Genomic DNA, 20685 nt, shown 5'->3' on the forward strand with positions numbered 1-20685 from the left:
GTAAAGACATCTCATAAAATTCGTATTGAATCTAATTGGAACAGCAAACTAGCACCACATGTTGTAGCATACGTATAAAAATATACTCCACGGTGAAATGTTTAACGAAGAACTCGTTATTGGATTAAATGTTACACGAACTCATGTTTCACGTACTGCGGCGCACGAATAAGTGTCCTGCGGTGAACTGTTTAGGTACAAATTTCCGGATACGTATGTTTATATGTTGTTACGATGCTCAAATTTATATTGTTATAAATCAGTAGGTATGTAATAATAATAATTTAATCCCTTGAAGATGAAATAGTTTGAAAAGCTGTTTGGTACCCCTCCCACACCGGAAAATACGCAACATTATTGATATACTAAAACTCTACATGTGTGCTTTCTACTTTATCAATGGGATTTTGATAAATTTTTGACCTACATTTACCGGCATATAATATAGCGAGTATAAAATTAAATTAAAACATTTTTTACAGAATAACAGAATATAATGAATGAGCATGGTTAATATTTATAATTAAATTGCGTTCATATGCACAGTGATTAGTGGCTTTACCTTAAAACTGCAATCAATTTATTACACATGATTATCGATAGTATTATTAATTTGAGTTTTAGTGGCTAAATCCGTGATTTTATAAAATGCGCGTGTCTGACAAAGGATAAACAAATACCGACTGACGCATGATAATAAGTCCTGAATTATTTCACGTATCTTTCTTGTCAGAAATAACACACAGTAATCTAAGTCTACGAGTGATGCCACAAGTTGTATTGTATCTAGGTTTTAAATTTACGGTGAATAATATGAGATCTAATATTTTTGAAACAGTGCCACTAGTAGACGCGAGAAGAATTTTGTTGTGGTGTTATTTTTAAACCAACGAGATGCAAGGGCGAGCGTCTATCGAATTTTTTACACGGTGTATGACATTGTTTCTCTGGCAGCTAGAATTAATGATGTTTTTTTATTACTGATTTAATTTTAATGGATATCGGTGACAGACACATACACCTATTGATCGTTTGGTTCTTGCGTATATCAGAGCGAGTCTACTCTAAAATGCAATATTCTTTTCCTACGGTCCGCGATTTGATCCGCGTAAAATAAAAAATAGACACATACTTATACAGAATGTAGAAATAGACTGATTTTTTCAAATCAATGAGACAGGCAACGGTTGGATTTAGGTATGCATCCCTCTATCCAATCATTAGATATGTACGTCAGTATCATACTTGACTTAGAGATTGTCCAGGTGCGAGTGCATGTGGACAGCTCAATAAGGTCACCCGTACCTCAAACACGCGCGAGAAGTGATACGCGGTGATTACATGTGGACGACTCAATGAGGTCATGTCATGTACTTGTAATGCGCAGGAGTTTTTACGCACGAATCAAATCGTACCATCTGAACAAGGCCTTAGAGGTCACGGTCGGGTGTGGGTGCGTGTCCCTTCATCCACATCTCACCTCATGAACCCACCTTTGCTATCTGACCATTTTACCTACTCATGATGAATTGTTGCAAGTGCATTACTTTTTGTGCGTTGGTTTATCTTAATTTCGCAACCTTTTAAGATATAGAGATAAAACTGTATGACAATTTGTACCAACAATGTACCTAATTCATGGCCCCCAGCAGGGGGCCCGAGCTCTGGGGGGGCGAGCGTCACGGGTCGACCTGATAAGTGAGAAAAACACACACCACAAATTTGCACTAATGGGAAAAAATTCACCTGCGGCGCTATTTTACTTGAAAAATATTAGCATTAAAAATACCTAGTTGTGTGATACGATTTTTGATTATTGTGTGTACACCTCCATAATTCAAGAGGATTTATTCAACAATACAAAAAATCGTTAAAAATACACTAACACCCTTAATTTCACCTGAAAGAACATTTAGAAAACTATTATATAGAGCGTCCACTAGATTTAACCGTAGCGATGGGTAGGGGGGCCCGCTTCAAGATGTGGGGGCTATGACCTAATTAATAAGCTGTGCAAGTTTTTAGGTACCATTTTCTCTGATTTATCTATTGTCCAAATTATCTATTACAGGAATCATAATAAATGATTACTCTAGCAACAACAAAAAAATAGAACTATCGACTGAGTTGTATTACGATAAAAGGTATGTACCTAGTAAACGTGTAGTTACGGTAGCTTGTGAAAACCGATCTTTAAAATGTGAAAATACACCACTGCCGCGGCACGTAGGTGCATGACCGAACGATTTGGGCACCTATACAAACTTTTCTTGCAATCATACTTAATTTCATTTCCCAGACAAGATACCAATAAATTCTCACACGATGTTCATAGAACAGACATGAATCAAAATTTAAGCAATCTGAACGACTGAAATCATGTTGAACAAAACGTAATATTCGATTTACTATTAAAATGAACAATTTATAGGCTTGTAGGAAATATATTTTTGTGTCATTTTGATGCCCCATCTTTTCTCTTCATAACATTTAATACGGCAATACTATAAAATTGTATTATTATCGATAGATTCTCATATCAAATACATGTAATTTGAGTAAAACAAAACATAATTGATTTTTATTAAAACTCATTTAGTGCTAACACCGCGACTAGCGCCTTTGGAGTAGTTGGCCATTAGATATAATTAACGTGTTATTTAAATGGGGTAATTAAAAGGTAATTAAAAGGTTAGCAGTGATTGTGTTAGGAAGTGAAAAGTTAAGAATTTTCCACAAGATGAGAGGAACGTATTTAGAAAATAACTATAGATAATAAAATTTAGAAGAAAGCCAAATTCCATTTACGGGATATAGGTAGGTACTTGTTACTAACCATTATTAACTGTACAATAGATTCGGTACAATATTTATAAGTGTTAAACATTATATTATGGGAGTTAATGCAACAGTTTGCGATAACTATATATTATGAACAATAGTATATATTCTACAGGACTTAATTTAATGTTAAATAAATGCTAAAATAATAATTTTCAAGTCTGTTTTGTATATTTTTTAAATGTGTGGATTAGGTAAACTACCATTTCGCTTCAACGTGGGCCATTTTGGCCTCCGCAAAATGGTGGCTTTTAGCAGTTTTTTACGACGAACAGTTGTTATCCATTTGATCAACTCATTGGGGAATTGCCTTTGATTAATAAATAAACTAGAAAATTTGTACTAAGAATAAAAAATAATTTGTTTACATACATACATTTTATACAATTGATTATCATCAAGAATCGACAGTAAGAGCAGGTAAGTAAGTATGTAAATAAATAAAACTCTGGATTAAAATGTAGAGGTTTGCAAAACGCATGAAAAATATATTTAAATCGAGTCAAAACAAACAAAATGATTTTCGCTTCCCTTTCGACCATACAATCTGGAATATTATTTGTGGTGTCATCAGCGAATTTCCTTTGGGCACAGAACAGTTTTTGTGTTCCTTGTTGAATGTGTGAAAAGGCTGCGAAAAACAAGATTTTATTGCCTAATTTTACGTAATTATTTCTTCTACCGATCAGTACATTGTAATAATTAATAATAATTTCTCATAGTTAAATGTTTTTTTTATAAGTCAATGTAAACATTAAATATTAAATAAGAGTTCACTATTTACATTTATTTTTATTTTGGTTTTTATTAAAATAGGCTCTAATTAAATAATCGTCCCAAGGTGTCTTCGCCACTGCTCTACACATCAGGTAAATTTAGTAATACTATTTGTTTGTAAATATATTATATATTATAAAATTGTTATATAAAATATAAACTCTAGCAAAGCTTTTCTCGAAAGGAAGAAAATTCAACAATATATTAAATTATTTATTTCTAAAATTTCGCTGATTGCTTTATCAGTTGCATTCACGACCAATATTTTTGATAAGCTCTATATATTTACAAATTTTACAATCTATTCAATGAAATCTACATAATAATATGCCAGTATTGCAGTTTTGAACACAAATGAGGACACCACACTCTGGGAAGATGCTATGCCAGTTGTTACATCATCATGTTTTATAATTATTTTAAAGCGAATTGAATGCCATTAGTAGAGTATACACTTCATAACTTTGTAATCCCGCTCTAGGATGAAAATGTAAATATTTTTTATATACCTAAAAGTATTATCAATTTATTTATTTATTACTACATATTATTATATTAATACAAGTAAACATAACTTTATCTAATTTTATGCGATGTAATCGGGCAAAGAGGCGTATCAGTGTAGTAAAAAGTGTACAGTTATAAAACGTATACTTTTGTAGATATACATGGGGTTTTTCCTCCAAAAAGTGACGGAATTACTAAAGGCTATATTTCAGCTGGGGCACGCTCTAAAACGATCGTGACTACGCGACACAAGATTGTGCAAACGACGCGTGCAGAATAAAACATAATTTGTCATATAAATTCAACATGCGTCCATTTAATGTTATGTTTATTGTTATATTAGAAATAATAATTATATATTTATTGACATGTTTTCTTTTTCAAGTAATTGAGTAACGTGTTTTAGTCATATTTACACGATTTAAGAATTAATTCCCCTGACGCCATCACAAAACAAATTGACGTGTTCACAGCTCGTCTTTCGCTCTCCGATTGGCAGCAAGTCCGAAATTTCGTCGCACCTATAGTTTAAAATAAAATTATTTGCCGTTTCACTGAAGTATGCTCTTAAAGCACAGAAAGCTCCCTTTCTTAAGAAACTCCGTCAAGATCGCAATTACCTTAGTGGATTTCACATTTTGACACTTATATCAACTTCACATCTGGCTGTTGAACCCAACGGTAGGGTGCCAGACCGGATGTTTAGTAATGGATACCCTTGAAAGAAAATTATTCCAAATCGAACGGTAGTTTTGAATTTGATATCGGCTAACAAATTTGTCATCCAGTGAACTTAAAATTTAGTGCAACTACAAAAAATGCAACCAAAGCATATTGACATATCTCGGTTTCGGGCGTTTCGGCAATTAATCACTTGGCCAATAATAATATTATGTACGATACAATATGCGGATATAGAGGTGCGTCAAGCAGGGATGTCAGGGGCGCAAAGCACCATGGCGGCAGAATTCAGGGGGTGGCATATAGTCCGAAAAAACATTTTAAGTGATTTTATTTAAAATATTTTTATTCGATTACACACATTGGATATTATGTTGAAGAACCTTAGTATGTTGTATAATGCCGAAGGGCAGCACTTACCATTGCGCAGATCCAAAAATAGCACGAAATATACTAAGAAATACACATACTATATTCTTATTTGAGAGTTGGTATGAAATTTCCAATCTATGATTAAATGCATCACAATTATTTGTGAAAGTACCGACAAGCATTTTGTCAAAATTTCAATAGGATGGATCAGTGAGATAGCATAATAAATAAAACGTTATACTGTTATAAATAAATGTCCTATAATATAAATATTTTTAAAAAAAATAAAAGAATTTTATTATCTCATGTTTTAATTTTATTTTGTTGTTTTGTATTTTATTATTATTTATATTTATTTGGTGGGGGGCGGTAGCCACCCAGTACGCGGACCTGCGCGGACCTGCGCGGACAGCCGCAAACGCATTTGTAGAAGATAACAACAATGCCATGTAAAGTGTAAAGTCATGCATGTAGATTTGCAATTTTCACCATTATTGCAATGTAATTAGAGTCAAATTTTCTAAGAACTACGTTCATCTATATTTATATATTTCATCTAAATTAGTATTTTATATTGACAAACACAGATGTCAAAGACCAAGGGCTCTTTTTATTCTTCAAATGTTGCGTACATTAATAAGTAAATGTGAACGACACATTTTGCGGAGATTTATTATTCCAGTTGTTCTCAACATTTTTGCCCGTATATATAGTTAATATATCCGTACCTATATTAAATAATTTAAGCAACTATGAAACGAACGGAGTGCAAACATAAATATACAAGGCTTTCTTCTTCCAATGCAACCAAGACTCAAGAGTATAAAAAATCAATCTATATAATATTGCATAATATACCTAATGTATAGTTTCCATAATCGACACCGTTTGATTTAAAAAATCAAACGGTGATTCCCAACCTTTAGTGTAAGAGGAACCCTTTAAGTATGTTATAAAAGCTTCTGCAGGTTGACTTATTACAAACAACGTGTATATAAGTATATAATTTATGATTATGTTATGTTTAAGTAATTATTTTTTATATTTTTTTTAAATAACTATAATGAGAAACTTACAAAATGCTTCACTATCACCTGAAAGTTACAAAAATAGTGACAATGTTTCATTATCGTAACTTTTATAAATTCTCTCGGAACCCTGGTATGGAAGCACCGTTCTAAGTTATGGAATGCAAAGCGGTGATATCGTACTCATAATAATGGGAATATTTATCAAACCAATATGAAAAATCTATAAACGCTCTAAGTATATTATGTGCAGTTGTAATTATTATAAAATCTAAGAGATATATTGTTTCATTTAAAATTCAACATGATCTACCTATAATACATTCATCATGGGCATCTATCTGGTCGTCACCACTGTTAAGTTTCATGGAACGTTGAGGCCTAAAGATTAGGGTGGTATCTGGCACCCGCATAATGCGGCATAGGTAGTACCTCTAGACCAGTGATTCTCACGTGAAATTTAGCTGTGGCCGCACAATTGACATTGACCATTCTATGGAAATGTCTGGTGGCCGCACCAAATTTCACTTTGGTTGTGATTGAAAAAAAATAAGCTAATTTTTATTTACTAAAAAAGTGGACCAATTTATCTATAGACAAGTCCATTTAATAAAAGACATTTTAATACATACTTATCTATTTATTTAAAAATAATGAAAAAGAACATTCCTCAATACTCTACTTCTAATGCGAGCCGCACGGTTGCTTCTAAGTTTACATCTGTCAACTGGCTTCGATTTTTTATGAAGTGCATTACGCTGAATGATCTTTCACAGTATACAGTAGTAAAAAAAATCGACAATATTAATGAGCAATTGTTGCCAATTTTTTGAATTGACTTGATTCTTGGTCAACGTATAACTTCGACAAAAAATTTTCAACCGTGGTAACTCTTTCCATATTTGGTCCCTCATCATCAAGTCAGAAACGGACTATTTCACACGTCGTCATGATCTCATCACAAGAACACTCATTATGGATCATTTGAGCGTGTGAAAAGAAATTTAAGACAAGTCATGTGTATTCAACCAATTTCATAATTTTATATATATTTTTTTCTAAATATTATTCTGTAAAGCGCTGGTGGCCGCATACGGCCACCAGGGCTATACATGAGAACCACTGCTCTAGACCCGTAGACATCTACGCCCTACGGAATCGGGCGTAGGACATATAGCTCAAGCATCAAGGTCACTATAACAGGTTGATTTTTGGAATATCTCACACTATACAGACATATTATTATAATATTACGTATTTATAATATTATGATACTTAATAATTATTTAAAAAAAATGCGGACTAAGATATTATTAAACTTTTCTTATTCAGTGGCGGGTTTAGAGACTTGGAGATTCCAGGCACTAACTGACTTTGAGCCCCCCACGTAAAAATAGAATATAATCATTCCGACTACCAACGCATCCAGCAAACATCATAATATATCTCTTTCTTAGAATCACATCATATAACTAAAAATAATTATTATCGAAGATGACAATGATGACATATAATAAAGATATACACAATAGTTATAGACCCTTTGTTGTTAAATGTAGAGATTTTCTTGCTTTGGGTAATATTTTATATTTAATTTTTGAGATAGTTAGTATAATTTAATAATTATTGAATGACTGGTTTGAATAAATCGTTTTGAGGTAGCCTATTATATTTTCTGGCGAATCGATTCGATCGAATTCATCCTCATCAAAGAAAATCGTAGCCACAAATGTGTAGCACATAATTCACACCATTTTGTATTGATTAAAACCGTTTTCGTTAGCTTGAGCCATAAAGCTTAAAAGGACATTTCCAACATCTATGTAAGTATGTATATAAAAATGTTTTTAACAAATCGTGCTGAATATTAACAATTTTGGGTATATTGTAGAACTATGAAAAACAAACCTCTTCCCAACTTTACCTTTTCTTTGACAAAAATTGTGAGAAGGCTATTAATTTTTTGAAGGCAGTATTAGTGTGACTAAATTTGTATATCTATCTCTCTTATCCACTAATTATTATTGCATAGCGCTTTTTTGATTTCTTTATCTATGAAAATAAATACGTTAAATCATATTATTATACCACTAAAATCCATTATGATTATTTGCTTAACGACAGTAAAACTAGTCTATATGATTAACCATCGACTAATCTTTAAGTATGGTTGTTAACGAATAAACATTAATTCTACATAATTTTACTGTTTTATTACAATGTATATTCTTATCATTATAACGAAATTATACCGTGTAAATAATCTTTATTTACATTGTTTTGAAACAATGTTTTTGTTGATTCTACTATTGACGTCGCCAGCTGTTTCGAGATACAAACCCACATTCAGTTACAGTATCGACAGATATAGTATCCCGAATTAATTGTCAATACTTATTAATAATTCAACATTATAGAATTAACAAAAAAAATGTTGATGTTTTTAAATAAGTAATCAAGCACAACCATTTAAAATGCATTTGAATTGTATTTATATCTATAATGTAATGTATAAATAATTTTATAATTAAATGAGGCCATGATCAAATAGTTAAACCTATTTTTCAAGTTCTGTAATAGCATTGTAAATAATTATCGATCGACATCGAAATAAATATTAAAAAAAAATTTTTTTTTTCCTCAGAAACAATGTTTTAATATTTTTATTTTATGAATCTTTACGATTCTGTGGTGTTCGGGAAAGTGTGATCAGTGACGTCCCTAGATAAAATGCCGCCCCTAGGCAGCGCCAAAATGCCGCCTCATTTTTTATACATTATTTTTATCATCCTCTCATGAGTCCAATATCTAAGAAATGTGTTGTATGGATACATTACCAACAAAATATCAGACTAATCGCAAATCTGCAAGTGTGGTCTCTGGTTTCTGGTCACCAAGGACGTTGAAGGGCAACGGAAGTAAACTAGATATCGTAAACCCCATAAAACCATTAAGCTGATTTTTTTTAATGGAAAGATATTTTCATTATTACTAAGTTGGTGTAGCTATTTCTATATATTCCAAATGATTTTCCTCGATTTGCCACCCTTTGAGTTACTGCCGTCCTCAAGTGACACTCAATCTGCCTACCCCCACGGGACATCACTGAGTGTGCTACAAAAATTAGATTAAAACCCATTTGTAAGATTTTTTCTGCTATATCTTTGGGCAAAACTAAAAGTACTCGGCAACCATGTTGGCCTGGCTGGTTGAGGGACGGTCGTATTTTAAGGGTTTCGATCGAATGGCAGGACAAGAATAATCATGTTTTGATCAAGTGCAAGGACCCAATAGGTTGTTCGAATATCTAATAACCATTCCTCATAAAAAATCAGTTAATATAACTTCACACTCTGTATTGTCACATATATTATGGCGTATGAGCGAAAATGGTAATTAACATTTTTTTACGTAAGGCAGTTAAAAAATATGTTAAATACTCAATACTGCATAAGTATATAGAACAATTTCAATATTGTCATTATTAATTTCAACTTGTGGTTGTTTGAATCATACATATTTCTACTAATGGTTGGGAATACCATTTTATGAATGTATGTATGTATATAATCTAGTTTTATTGATATAAAATTTGATTTAACCGGAAAACTTAAAAATTGATAATCTGAACGCCTCATGTAAAGTTGATTTTTGCGACACACGTAGTTTTACCCGAAGAACGCAGAATACTTATTATTAGGAGGTTAGATGATTTTAGGATAGAGTAGTTAAACTGTGGAGAAAGCTGTCAATCAGCGAAATCATCCGGGTCATGATGTTCCGACGAAGAAGAATATGATTTTAAATAATATTATCTAGTTTTTCGTTCTTGAAATAACTAAATATTTTTAATTTCATCCATTTTGATGACTAGGAAGCGAATCACTTATCGCTCAATAATCTTATCTGTTAAGTACCTTATCGAAAATCACAATATGTAATCAGAGATAATTTAAAAATTAGCGATACGTATTATTTTTACAATAATATATATCTATATGTACATCATAGAATGCCATTTTAAGATTTTTAATTTAATATTATATTGTGGTAAGTATAAAATTGATTTTATTTAATGTTATTTAATTGATCATGCGTTACCGTCAGACAACCAAATTAATTATCCATTGGAAAAATCTACATAATATATGACTTACAGCTAAAATCTGTTATCTAGATTTTCATAATCATATTCATGTGGCATAAAAGAACAAAAAACAGTTTTAAGTATAAGTACTTATTTATTCTTACTTACAATAGTTTAATGGCAATTTGTCGAATGGCCGATTATACCTACAAATTGTTTCTATAAAAATACGTAACTACACCGTTTACATGAATAATGGTCGCAGTGGCTGAAAATTATGCTGATATTTATAAAATGTTTTTTTTTTTATTAAAGTGCTGAGTGTCTATATGACGAACTATATCTTCATGAATTCATAACTTGGCCAACAACATAGTTCACTCAACTTTACAAAATTAATTCATTGCGTTTTTATTCAATACCTACTTACATGGTAGTAACATAATAGTTATTATAATTATGTCAGTTGAATTGAATAAAGTTGTAGGTAGTTTTATTCATTAAATTTAAAAAAAATTCATGGCCTATTCTATACAAATGTTTTTTCTCCAGTTAGCTATTCGCACGGTTTTTTATATCATCTAAATTAACAAATTTAATATTAAATCGGATGTGTAATATTCGAATATCATTTTTACTGGATGAATTATCAGCTCGTAAATATAGTATTTTTTTTACTGTGGGATGTTGAAATATTGTCATTGTTTTTTTTTTAAACAAATCCAATTTCAATGAGCCCATAATAAATACACTATAATTGTTGTTATTAAAAATATATTTATATATTTTATTGAAATATCAACAAATGTACGTATGTACCTACAAACGTATTTTTTTATGACTAGCGTATTTTATTTGAAAAATACAAACGCGATAAACATTCAATTTGGTTCTACAATAAATCTAATATAATAACAATAAATTAGGTACCTACCTAATACGTTATCATCACACCATGATATTACTAGTAATATATACTATTTTATTATAAGAAGAAAATCACATAACCTTAAGTTGAATACAAACTATTTTGAACTACATATAGGTATTGTGCAAATGAAAACATTATTTTTGGTTTTATTATTGTAACTAAATGATTACACTTTATTTATATCAATTTTAAATTGAAATACCGGTATAATATGCTTGCTTGAGTTCACAATCACCACAGCCACTTTACGATAATATAAACATATATTGAAATAATTTTCCCGCTGTTTTTTACTACTACCGGAATTTGACGTTTGATTGTTTACACAAGAATCACTTATTGAACACAAAAATACTCTTTTAAATTAAATTTTAGCACTTGCTCACTGTTTTTTCACGCGTGAATATAAATAGTTTTAAAAACAACTAGTAATGTAGGAAAATACGCGCGCTTCGTTGCGCCTTGTCAACTAGCGACTGTCTGTCTGAAAGGAAATTTCAAAAATCATTCCACATAACATTATTTAGCCGTATAAAGAATATATTTATATACGGTACACACGACGTTATAATAGCAAAATGCTATCCTTTAAAAATGGCAGAAAATAATAATCTTATTTAATTTATAATTTACGGTATGAAAATAAAATTATTTTCTTATAAGTCAACGATCCTGCCTTTTACCGTGTTATAACATAACTAAATGTATAATGACTTATGCGGAATGATTTGGTACAGCTGTAAATTATTTTACCAATAGCAAAAAGTAGTTATAAGGAAGTGATTTTTTAAAAGCAACGTGCTAGAAGACGCTGCTTTCTTAGCATAACCGGTCCTGGGTGTAATAAAAAATATTTAGATTCGAACAATCACTTGAAAATAAATTATCACATGTGTATATATACGATAATGAGTAAAATGAAATTCAATCTTAACACTTGGTGTTAATTATTATTCTATGTTTTGTGGCTTAAGGATTTTTTCTTTATTATAATATTGTAGTAGGTAATATATTGAGAATGGTAGTAGGTACTGAAATATGAAATATATATACAAACATTAGGAATTTGGCTTATTTTTTATTTGTAGTGTTGGATTTATAATATAAATGTGAAAAAATATTAAAAATAACAATATTTATAACAATAAGTAATATAATCTCTATCATCCCCACGTTCGGTGCCCTGATTTCTTCTTCTTCTGATAGGCTTCTTTTAAGAGAAATGAGCTTAAGCTGATACTGAGGCTAAGAACAGGACACACAATGGGTAAAAGATTTGATGTCCTCATGGGAAGAAGCGATTCGCAGCTCTGCGATGAATGTGATGTTTTTGATGACATTGTACATATTATAGGAGTACAATGCCCTAAATATGAACGTCACAGAGTACAGCTACAAATTGCGGATATCTATGAGAATGTCGACGAATTGAAAGGTGCCCTGGCGGTGGGTAAGACGGAGGAGCTTGGCAAAGTGAGGGCCGATCGGCTGATGAGAAGAGGCTACATGACAGCGAGTCGCAGTCAAAGCCTCGGTAAAATCATATAAAAAAGTAATACTATCAATCATTACCATGACTTAACAGCATGTATAATAATAAATTAAAAAATGTTAAAGAATTGTTGATTACTAGCCAAAGTACCCGGCTGCGCACGAGGCCGCATCGTTGATTGATATACATTTATTTTACATCTCTCTTCTTGGTCGTTCCCTCAAGACTGAGGATCATGACCACCTTGAAATTCAGACATCTTTTGAGAGACCAAGGCTGCCCCTCTGCTTACTCTGCTTCGCCTTCCTTGGAGGCTACCCAAAACCACCAGTCTCTCCAGGTTATCTGGTCCGCGTCGAATAATATGTAAAAAAAACTGCAGAATGCGCCTTAGAGCGGAATGCAGAAACATTTGTCATAACTAAAATTTCCTTAGCAGAAAACACTATGCAGAAACATTGTCCTTAGTTAAGATCATTTCTATTGAAAATAATACCATATTTAAAAATTCTCTTTCCTATAGTTTAGGTAAATTATTTTATAATTGTTAAACGATGACAAAAATATGACGACTGCATTTTATAAATGCAATAACTATAAATACATATTAATATTTAATTATAGTACTCTTATGTATCCGTTATGTCATTATACGTGATTCCACAGGCACCGCAAGATATTTTTTTAACATGGTAACACTAGCGTCAAGTGTCATTCTATCATATGGCATCTTGTATTTCTGCGGGCTGGTGTATAAAAGTAAAATAATATTCTGCAAGTACATACCAAACGAATTAACACTATCAATATCTATATTGAGATAAATTGTTAAATGAATATGAGTGTATGGACTGTTTTATAGCACGCGAACTTATTTTGACAGCAATTGTCAGTGGTAAAATGGTAATACGGAAAGGGGCGTGTTCATAACAAAAGTTGTATATGGTTAAGGATTCCTATACTCAGTATAGTCTATGGTTAAGTCATCCTTTTCGGCGACTTATCCTTAGGATCGAAATCTTAGATTATGCATGCCGCTCTTAGATATTTATTATATTCTCGAGAGCGGTTCTTTTATCGTTAAATATTTTTTCAATATCAACATATAAGTGTAAAGACATACGATATGACCGCAGGCTAAAAACTGAGTTATACTTTAATTTAGGATTTTTTACCATTCCATCTTTACTTTGGATGAAAAATAAAATCCTATTATGTAACTATTCGTTATATTTTCTCCAATACTACGTTGAATAGGTAACACTGGTGGGAATAAGGCTTGAACAAAAACGAACGATACGTGCGAGAGAGAAAGCATTCGACACGCTTATATTCTCCGCAATATGCGTTAGAGTAAGATAGAACTTCTACAGCTGAATTAAATATTTTTCGTACAAGTCGCCGGTAAATATCGGTTTGGATGACTACAGTCATTTAAAAACTGCGAGCACGTATTGCTGAAATTTATTATTTTTGTGTTAAATATAAAGTTAATGGTAATTATTTTTAGTTAATTCAGTAGAAAATATGGTTAACTATGTTGTGTTTAAATTTGGTAGCCGTAATGAGAAGCAACGTGGTAGTATAACGTTTCATAGTTAATTTAAAAATAATAAAATTGAGGTTCTACTATGCGCTATACGCAAGACACACGGCTTCATATAGTCGAACAATACCCACGCTCTTTATGTTATTACCCTGGGGGTGGGAATCTTTCCGGTCAATTTGCGTGTATGATAGGTATTTGAGATACGACAATATGTAAACACTTACCGTGTAGGTGATGCTTTATGTTTGATACACAAACAAAGTATGCAGCAATGTCGAGATTCGGATAAATCGATTCATTGTTTGAAAATGATTTATCAACGACATTTTGTTATTTTCTGGTAGCCGTTGATAAGAAAAAAATATGATACGATAAGTGGGTAAATGATTTGTCATATTTCATCTGGAGGTCCGATAATACATCGTTATTTAAAATAAAAATGAATATTATATTTAATGACAGAAGATAACCAACTCAAAGATCGACTCGTAGTGTGTATGGTAAGGGCTCATAACTCGTAAACCGTCAATAATAAAACATCGATTTACTGGAGAAAATGAATTCCATTTTAAAGTAAATATTCACTTCTTATCTAAAACACATTAGTACAACACTATATCTTGATACATGTAAAGAGCGGGGTAATCATTGGTAATCAAATTCAAATAATATAAAATACTGACATAATTTGGAACACCTCATAAATATACATATTAGAAAAAATATTGGTACAGAGCAGGGTTCGAATCCGCATCTATTGAAATTATTTATTTATTTAGATACAAGAGTATAATGGCATTACAGTTATTGGCCAATGCGCCATGCCTATAATATATAATAAATACAAAATATAAAAATGAATTAAATACAAATAACAATATGTGTTTACACCCACGGTGGCCGCGTGGCTTAAGCGTTGGACTATAACTCCGTGGACTATAAGGTTCGAATCCTGGGTCTGGCAAGTACACATATTGTTTTTCAATTTGTGTCTGTCAGGGTATGGACCTAATAGGTTGAGCAAGTGGCTGACATCCATTTCTCGTAAAAAACAAAATCTGTTAATACAAACCTCTACTCTACTCTGTGGAGGCCCATATTATCCTATTAGGATAGGACATGGTCGAAAGAAGAAAGAAAAGAATATTTGTTTAATTACATTCTTTGGCCAATGCGCCATAATACATAGTAAATACAAAATATAAAAATAAATAACAATATATTATATTGTGTTTAATAACATTCTTAAATCTCGTGACTTATTCATTGAATAAAAAATCTTTAATAATATAATTGATCCAAATTGAGTCTTCACCTCTTTTATGTTATAGTGTAATGTTAGGTGTGCATACTATGGACAAATTCATTAGACATTATATTTTTTTAACATTCTTATTCTTCTCTGTAGTCATCCTATTTATCTCTGGCGATAGTCACAACCTCTGCAGATTGGAATAGCTCCGTTATCCTTGACGATCCTCTGCCATACATGCATGCATTGCGCAGATCTGAGCAGTGTTGCCAACTGTTAATGACAAGAATATACCAGATTTGTGGTGGTTCTTATTTCTTAGTTTGCGTCAATTTGACGACAAAATAATTACTACGTACTTTCAGTACGATTGGATGGGGGAAGGATGTCACATGCAGAAAAAAATGTTAAATTGATTATCTTCGAAAATATTGTTTTCATAAAAAACACGTCACATAGAAGTTGCAGGTCTAATCAAGAGGGGTATTTTATTTTTCACGACTACAACTAATGACTTTCGAAAAACAGTAATCACTGTTACAATAATCGACGAACCTCCTTGTAAAAAAATGACACTGTGACAAAGCAAGGAAACCGATAGAAAATAAGATGGAAAAGTTCGTGACATCTTTCTCCTAGTCGCTCCAGCGAATCAGAGTCGTTCCACGTCTTTAGATTTTGCCTGTGATTATCAGCCTCTCCAGATTTTTGGTGATCCTGTGATTCCTGTGGGGCAATGTATCCTAAGATTCCGAATATGCGTCCTAAGAATAACTTGGAGAGGTTTTCCTGAGAGGGCTCCTTCATGATGTCTTTTGTCCTTGTGATCGCTGAACCATCCGAATATTGTTACCTACTTACAAAAAAAGCAATCAGTTCAATTTAAGAATTGTTGAAGGTGGTACATATTTAGAAGTTATTTAAGGTTGTCCTTATCTTGAGACGCCACTGAGTATATTATGCAATACATTAAATACGTACCTAATATTAATTCTATCGACCGAAGGTACTTGATAGAAATTGAATTTAAATTCTAATGGATTAAACTTTTGTACTATTTCCATTTGAGTCGTTTTTTGCGACCCGGGTTTCGCCTTTCGGCATCTTCAGGCACCATGTGCACTCACCAAAAGGTGAATACTGTCAAAGATGCGATTAATTCTAACTTACATAATAAATTAATAGAATACAGTAGGTACTAAAAACTTTATCACCTACTTATTACGTCAAGGATAAAAATAAAAAATATTACAAACAAATTATGAATAGTTGAAGTGTAAGGCGTAAAACCCACTTAACGCAGCCAGTGGGGCGGGGCTCTCGCGCAAAATTTCACAAGTGGCGCGTAAATCATCGAAAATACAACGTAATCAAATACGCCAGCGCACACTGGATTTGACGACGCATTGTGCCCTCCTGCCCCATGATTCATCGTTTTTTGGCTTCTCAGCGATACGAATTATCGAAAATACAACGTAGTGTAGTCCATTCATTGAACACGGCAAGCAAAATCACGCTCCTGGAAGCGTCGTCGATAGACGGGCGAGAAGGCATTATTTAATAACAGTGAAGTCATTGTTTAGTTATTGCGTGTCCGATATTTCGCTGGTAGAATAATGTCATCGTGAATATTAATTACAAGCCCCGAGAAATTTAATAATATTTTTATTGCTTTGTTATGAGAGACGCTGATAATAATAATTATTTTGTGCTTCTCGAGTCCTCTTATTACATAGGTGAAGGGTAATGCGCGGGTGGGAGGGGGCCTACTTCGTAGAGAGCGCACCGAGCGCCACTTTGGTGGGCTTTATGCCTAACTCCTATCACTAATAATAGTAATAATATAATCAATAGGCGTATACATCCTCAAAACCCTAATAATAATAGATCATTAAATTATAATCAATAATACTACTACATTCAAGAAGTGTAAAATCGTCAATACTGGGAAAACAATGGAAACGTGTTATTTTCACAATTATGAATATTGCAAATTATTAATTCAACGTACAATTTGGATTGAAAAAAGGTATACAGCGAATTAAGATAAATATTATATTATTGTAAGTAATACAATGAACCGTTTTCTAAATGTTAGCGAGTAGTCAGTAGCGAGTGAGATAAAGATCTTATTTTAAGAAAAAGTATTTAAAGCTATCCTCGCATAAGTGGAATATATCGAAGATCAAACCAATGTTTATGTACTACTCCCTACTTAAAAATCACAGAACAATAATTTCGTTCGTTTTCTTCTAAATATCATGTAAGCAATTGGCTACGTCAATGTGTTTCCGCAATATGTTATTCAAGGTTGTATTGAATTGTAATTATTGTAGATATGAATTAAATTAATATACTTACTATGGAATGTAAAAAAAGGCATTGCTAAATATAAAACAATCTGATGTTATACAAATCATGGCATTCTCTTGAATTACACAGTGTCAGTGACGTACATAATAATATTATGTCAAAATTATTATCCATGTTTCTTTTGTTTCGACAATGCAAATTACTATGTACTTACATATTTTTTAATTTAAAATGAAACCTGTTCTAAATCATTAACGGCCCACATGCTCGTCGTAGGTCAAAATTGAGTTTTTATTGTATTTTCAAACCATGATCCTGGACACTCCTTAAACGTTGTAGATAATCTATTTATATAATTTTGAAGCCTTATTATCCTTTATATTTATTTTAAACATTTGATGACTGCATAAAGTATTTTTGTTACATAAAATAGTATTCTTTTAAACCTCTCGCTCTAATGTTTTAGAATATAGTCATATTTCGGTACATGAATGTGCAGTGGTGTTAAGATTTTTTACATTTATTAATTTTTAAACGCATTTATAAAACCATTAGTATAATTTATGACGAGATAATTTTAGTAAAATATGTACGATAAAAAATTATATTGATAATCTCTGTGATCCCAAATTTGACAAGAATTTTCAAACACGCGCGTTAACATAATTTTACTCCCTACTTTAATTATAGTTTGTCAATTTATGGCTACGGCCGTATGTTGTAGCTTAACCACTGGGGAATGCCAAAAGAAATGGCGTATTTCAAAAAAACACTACCTTATTCTTATGTCAATAATTATTATTAAGCAATCATTATTCATAGGATGTTTATCACACTTGAATGGTCAAAGACATAGCTTATAATGAGTATCTTTAGAATTATCTTCAAATGTGTTTTTGAATAATGTTTTTGAATAATATAATGCTTAATTCTTGTCAAATTTGGGATCACAGAGATAATCAATATAATTTTTTATCGTGAATATTTTACCAAAATTATCTCGTCATAAATTATACTAATGGTTTTATAAATGCGTTTAAAAATTAATAAATGTAAAAAATCTTAACACCACTGCACATTCATGTACCGAAATATGACTATATTCTAAAACATTAGAGCGAGAGGTTTAAAAGAATACTATTTTATGTAACAAAAATACTTTATGCAGTCATCAAATGTTTAAAATAAATATAAAAAATAATAAGGCTTCAAAATTATATAAATAGATTATCTACAACGTTTAAGGAGTGTCCAGGATCATGGTTTGAAAATACAATAAAAACTCAATTTTGACCTACGACGAGCATGTCCCCCCTTAAGGTTACAGATAATTTACGGTTGCATGAATATATAGGCACGTAGGTAATTCAACTATTATTGTTTCATACAAAATTACGTTTGTAAATAAAAAAAAAAAATGGTATAAAATAAGCAAAACTTTTAAAAATAAAATTATAATCTAAGCCACAAGGAAGTATATTTTGTATTACGAGCCGACAACTAAGTACGTTTTGACAATGTTAACTATTGCTGTCGACAATTTATTTATTCTTGATGTAAATACACAGGAGTGAATTAAGTCGTTGGTTTTATGATCTGCACCTGATGTGTGTCCGTCAGCTGGAGGGCCTCCGTCATATTCTTTTTCTGTAAAAGGATCCTCGTCAATAGGTATAACACAATAGAAATAATCCTTCAACGAATATAGCTAGAAGAGTTTTGTGAATAGTATGTTATCCAAACATAAGTTTTAAATTTGATTTATTTTTTATTTCATTCTTCATAGTTTATTCTATTTTGAGAAGTCGATAACTTGAATTCAATCATTATAAGTCAATTCGTAGACACCAGCCGTACAAGATAATATTGTGGTCATTTTGGTGATCGCGGTATTGGTTCAATACCTACCGGCTGATCGCATACCGCAACCTTTGAGGTAAGTCACATAATATATTATGTATTATTGACGATTCAAGGTTTGCTAACTTGAGAAAATATACCGTTCGATAATTAGAATAAGTGGAAAAGCAAACATAAAACGGACAAATAAACGTGATTTTACCGTGAAGGCTTGTGCATTGAATGTTTATAGATTAGAATATACATACTAAAATATTTATCATGATTTTTTACCATTATGGATATTAGAATCTCTTCGCAGTCGATTCGAATCTTTAACGCAGATGACGCAATAGGATCGTCAGAAGATTTAAAAGGGGGAATCGAAATAGTTAAAATCAGTCATACAAATTATTATACTTACTCAAGTTATAAAAATAAGCATATATCTCACAAATTGAGTAGGTACACAACAATATTTATCCAGAGTATAAGAAAATCCCTACAACTAACATCTAAAGGGACTATACATAACCACTCAAACATATACGTATTCGTACACAAAAAATAAACCACTAATATATTATTGTGTGCCATCACTGTGATCTTCAATATTTTTTTGTTACCTACAGTACCTATGTGATTCTAGGAAAGATGTACAGGTTGGTACAATGATAGTTTTAATATGTGTCTACATTGGTAGTTGGAATTTATGGTTTTTATTATATTTTTTATCGTCGGGGCCTCAAATCAGCATGTGTCTCGGACCGCCACGTCCCTAACCCGCCACTGAATCTCCATGGGAGAGTATAAACAATTAAGAGGCATTATTGGTGGTGGGCAACTACTAATATAAATTAACTATATGTATATATGTTACGCCGAATGTGCGAAATTGAATATTACATGAAATGGGCAAAATTTTGCCAAAATCATGAAAAATGCAAGCCCGTTGCCATATTCATGAATTAGACAAAGTATCTGGAGAGTGCGTGAATTCGGCAGTAATTTTTCTG

At 31.8% G+C, this 20685-nt stretch overlaps 1 protein-coding gene across 1 annotated transcript in view; it reads right to left on the reverse strand.

Annotated features, from left to right (window-relative positions):
- The window catches only part of LOC147072854 (alpha-galactosidase MYORG), a 120054-nt gene extending 108377 nt beyond the window's left edge, over window positions 1–11677 (reverse strand). The window contains exon 1 of the mRNA XM_085945917.1: window positions 11427–11677. The gene's annotated coding sequence lies outside the window, so the exon portion shown is untranslated. The remainder of the gene's footprint in view (window positions 1–11426) is intronic.
- Window positions 11678–20685: the final 9008 nt, after the last annotated feature.

The sequence above is a fragment of the Rhyacophila brunnea genome, unplaced genomic scaffold (genome assembly GCF_057557595.1).
Source record: "Rhyacophila brunnea isolate RB1 unplaced genomic scaffold, BYU_Rbru_1.0 scaffold_19, whole genome shotgun sequence".
Taxonomy (NCBI): Eukaryota; Metazoa; Arthropoda; class Insecta; order Trichoptera; family Rhyacophilidae; genus Rhyacophila; species Rhyacophila brunnea.